This window comes from Chinchilla lanigera, unplaced genomic scaffold, assembly GCF_000276665.1.
Source record: "Chinchilla lanigera isolate Chin_1 unplaced genomic scaffold, ChiLan1.0 scaffold00118, whole genome shotgun sequence".
Classification (NCBI taxonomy): Eukaryota; Metazoa; Chordata; class Mammalia; order Rodentia; family Chinchillidae; genus Chinchilla; species Chinchilla lanigera.
The window spans coordinates 2,456,658-2,461,368 of record NW_004955519.1 but is presented as its reverse complement, the minus strand read 5'-3'; the positions used below and the strand labels follow the sequence as shown (position 1 = coordinate 2,461,368).

Sequence of the window (4,711 nt, the reverse complement as noted above, 5' to 3'; positions counted from 1 at the left end):
AGCCTTGCCACGATTAGAGTGTAATGGGAGGTGGTGAGTGACAAAGAAGGAACGAAAGTAGTGTTGCCCTGTTGGTTGCGGAAGGACCACAATAGAACACACACAGGATTGGCTTATAAATAAGGTGCACTGGAGAGATGAGGTAAGAGATATGATTCTGACAGGAAAAGTGTGGCTAAGCAGAGACAAGATAGTTTAGCTTTGTGAAGAGTGGGCGTGGCCATGAAGAAACACATCTGGGGCTAGCAATGGCCTAGGAGGTGTATGAGGAAAGATTTCCCAAATGGAGCACAGAGGCATGTGGAAGCTGAAGAAACTATTTAACCACATCTCCTCAATTCCCTGTCTCTCCCAAAAGTCCCTGCTTCTCCCACAATTATTTTTCACCATTTCCCCTTTGTTACCCACAAGTCTCTGTTCTCTCCCATAATGGTCTTTTCTCCCTCACAATTCTCTAGTTGTCTCTTATTTCTTTTCTCTCCCATAATACCATATTTTCCTATAATTCTCTGTAGTCTCCAAATAAAGGGCACAGTTATGACTCAGCGCATAGGAGGTGGTGGTGGCCATGAGGGAACATGGCCATGAAAGAAAAAAGTGGACTGGTTTAAGAGGGAGGTACATGACTCAGACTGTGAGGTTATGTCCGGTAGTAGAGCAGGAGATAAATTCTCTCTCTCTCTTTCTCTCTCAATATTTTGTCTTTCCTACAATCCTTGTACCTCCCAAATTCTCCCATAAGTCTCTCTTCTCTCCTGTTCTTTTAAAAACGTGTGTCCTCCCATAATCCACTATTTTCTCTTGTAATCATCTCTTCTTCCCCCATGGTTTTCTGTAATGTCTCACAAATTTCCATGGTCTTCCATAATCCTCAGTGCTCTCCCACAATCTCCATGTTCTTCTGCAAATTTTTACCTCTCCCAGAATGCTATTCTTCTTTCCCATAATACTATGTCTCCAAAAATTCTCTAGGGTTTCTTGGTACGAAGGGTGTCTATTAAAGTGTGCAGAGGACACAACCCTGGTCATGGAAGTATAGTCACAACATTGACCAGAAGGCGCACCGTACTGCAATAAGAGGCCTAGATGGAATGTTAGGTGTTTGCTCTGGCTGTGGTGGTATAGCCAAGGTGGAGTACAAGAGTTGGCTAGAAAAAGGAGAGGACAGAGAGGGTGGTGGAGAAATAAATGGCTGGGATGAAAAAGTTTGGCCAAGGGGCTGGGCATTTAGCTCAGCGGCACAGCGCCTGCCTGGGAAGCGCAAGGTCATGAGTTCGATTCCCGGTACCGGAAACCACCACCACCCCCCCCAAAAAAAAAGTTTGGCCAGGCAGAGGAGAGAAATGACTCTGGCGGGATGAGGCAGGGGGATGTTTGGGTGGTGTGGCTGAAGTGTAGGGGATCAATTCCTGTTCTGTTCCATAATACCTTGTGGATTAGTCAGAGTTCAGCAATGGAGGAGGAGGAGCGGGCAGAAGGGGAAGAGGAGGAGGGAGGAGGGGAGAAAGGAGAAGAGAGGGAGATTTATTTCAAGAAATCGACTTATGCAATTGTGCAGGCCTGGTAGGTCCCAAATATACAAGATAGGCAAGCAGGCTGCAGGTCTAAGAGTTACAGTTCAAGTTCGAAGATAGCTGGCAAGCAGCATTCCTTCTTCCTCTGTGGAGGTCAGTCTCTGTTTTTTCAAGGCCTTTATCTGATAGGAACAGGGGAAGGCCAGTATGGGCAGGGTAGGTGGAGAAAAAGATCTTGAGCCCCCTGCTGTCTGATATTTATCAAAAACTCTGGAATGAGCATTGTTGAACTGGGGTGACTGCACAACAATCCCTCAGGCAGGACCTCTATTTCTCTAAAACAGTCGCCGGATAAGGTTGTGCATGCAACCCCTTCCTCAGCCTGCACCCAAAGCATTGTTAATGGATCACAGAACTTCCTTCGGAGTCTGAGAAAAACAGAATTTCTTAACATAGTTCTTCAGGCAGCTACTACAAATGATAAATAATTCAGACATGGCATGTGAATTGAAATCTATTTGCCATCCTAAGTAAAGATAATAACTGCCAGCTTGAATTCAGCCAGACCATTGAGGGCTCGTGTACTCAAGTGAACAGAGATGTTCTGATGGTTTATGGAATAGATTTACAGCACTATGCTCTGTGATTGTGCCAGGAGTGCCACTGTGGGGATCTGGGTATAATTCTTTATGACACTTAGTTCCCAATTAGCTCACTGCATCAGCTTAATGAGGAAACAGGATTTTTCTCAGGAATGAAATTGAAGAAAAATTGTGCACCCATTAAAAACAAAACAAAAACATTTTTGTTTTTATCTTACGAGCACTGGAAACCTTCAAATGATTGCATTTCCTATTTTCTATGGCTATTCAAAAGCTTAGGATCACGTTTCTGGCCTGCTTTTGACAACTGTCTTGGAACTGGTAGAGTGTGCACTTAAATATTAATCTTATCACTGGCTGTGTTATTCGCCTTTCACTGAGCTTTCTTGCTGGTTCCTTTGACCATTTTTAAAAAATCTAGTTGTGTCTATATTTTAGTGAAGTACCTCAAATCATTTGTGGAAGAAGGTGAAATAGAACTACCTGAGTGATATCAACTCAGTCATTTGTACAGGCTGTATTTGTACCAATTTCTGAAAGTTTGTTTTTGCAGGCAAAATAATGCCTGAACATTGAAACATTTTATTGATAAGACAGGATTCTCAGGATCTGAGTGAACTTAAGAAATGTTCTGTTGAAACTTGTTCTTTTAGCTGTGTTCCTTCTAGCAGAACATTTGACTAACCTCACGGTCTTCAAGCTAGGAATGGAATGGAGTGTGGGAAAGAGAAAAAAAAAGAACTAATACTGTATGCAATCATAAAATTTTATTGTTGACATACAAAGAAATGTAAATAGCAAACCTTATTGATACAAAGAGAGAAATTATATCTTTCTATACCTATGAAAATTGTAGATATTCAATGAAAATTTAGTAAGTATTTGTTGTGTAAATGAATGTACTAATTCTATAAAAACAGCTCCTTAATTAATGGCTACCCAAAAATATTCCTGCTAATGAGACAGAGAAGATTTGTGGTTACCAAGTTTCTTTCCACCAATCAGTTCCTTGGCAAATCCCTCCTTTTTATCATTTTTTTTATTTTTAATTTTTATAGACCCAAATTCACACACACAGTTTCTTACGTTCCTCTACAAGATACAATAACATCAATATTTTTCAATAGAAATCTCAGTTCGTTTGAGTGGTCAAACAGATCCAAGGATGGAAGATGAAAATTAAATACTTAATCAAAAGGCACCATTTGATATCATCTAAAACCTACTACCACGGTGGTAGTAGGCTAAGGAAGATTAAGCTACAACAAATTATCTAATGTGAATGCTAGCAATAACAGCATAGAGCAAATTTGTGTTCCAAAAGACTATGGAACAATGGTCATTTGGGCCCAAGAGGATATTTGGCCAGGAAATGGTCAAGAGAGTAGTAGGTTAAGCCAAATAGAAAGGGCTGGGTACAAAGGAGAATCCAAGCTACAAAGGCTAGCAGATGATGGTGGGTCAGAAAGAAGCATTTGCTGTACTGTGTTATTGCCCTCCCCCCTTTCTAGGTCCCACTGGACAGTTGCTCAAGCTGAGTTGCCTACTCCTTCCTTACATGGTGTTACTTCTACTGGAACTAGGTTTGGGACTGCCCAGGACTTTCTGCAGTTTAGTATAGAATATAGAGAATGTGTTGCACTTGGGCTGCCTCTCTTGCTAGTCTGAAGTACTCACAGGTAAAGGAGAGTGAGCTTTCCTAATCACATTCAAATAGCCTTGCACCACAACCTCAGAAGTCTGAAATCTTGCAGCAGTTGAACTCCAGTTAAAGCCAAGAGGCTCACAAAATCATCAAGAGAGCCAGAATGAAACAATGTAGGCAGGAAATCCCAGCAGTCAGTCTCAATCTGTCTTTCCCCAGTTTAGGATAAACTCTAATATGTCACGGGGATATGGAGCGCTACATTGGAATAAGCTGGGTCTTCTGCTGAATTTGTCTTCAAATACCATGGGAAAACAAGGGGTGGGGTCATTTGGGGTCATTCAGGCAGCTACTACAAATAATAAATAATTCAGACATGGCATGTGAATTGAAATCTATTTGCCATCCTAAGGAAAGATAATAAATGCCAGCTTGAATTCAGCCAGACCATTTTTTTTTAAAAAAGCCTCAGCAGTCATTCTAATATAGAGACATAGCTGAACAGGTAGGAAGCAGAGTCCCCACTGTGAGCTCTCTTGATGGCTTCTGCAAGGGCCATGCAGATGCCAATCACCTGTATTTTGTAGCAATGCTTCATCTCATCCTTCCGAGGTATGGAATTGGTGACTACCACTGCTTCAAAGCATGCACTGTTGATGGAGAAATGGCTGGGCCAGAGAAGATTCCATGAGTCAAAACAGCATAAACTTGGGTGGCTCCCACTGAGAAAAGTTTGTCAGCTGCCTGGCTCCAAATGTCTGCCATGCCATCCACAAGGATAACTACATAGTCCTTCACATCTCCTACTGCATCCTGTGGACCACTTCATTGGCCTTCTTCTGTTCTTTGAGAATCAAAGCAGGGGCTGGGGATTTAGCTCAGTGGCAAAAGCGCCTGCCTGGCGAGCGCAAGGTCGTGAGTTCGGTTCCCGGTACCGGAGAAAAACCAAA

The 4,711-nt window shown here is 42.2% G+C and overlaps 1 pseudogene; it reads right to left on the bottom strand.

The window, feature by feature from the left end:
- Positions 1 to 2,943: 2,943 nt before the first annotated feature.
- LOC102012468 overlaps positions 2,944 to 4,711 on the bottom strand; it is a 2,735-nt pseudogene continuing 967 nt past the window's right edge.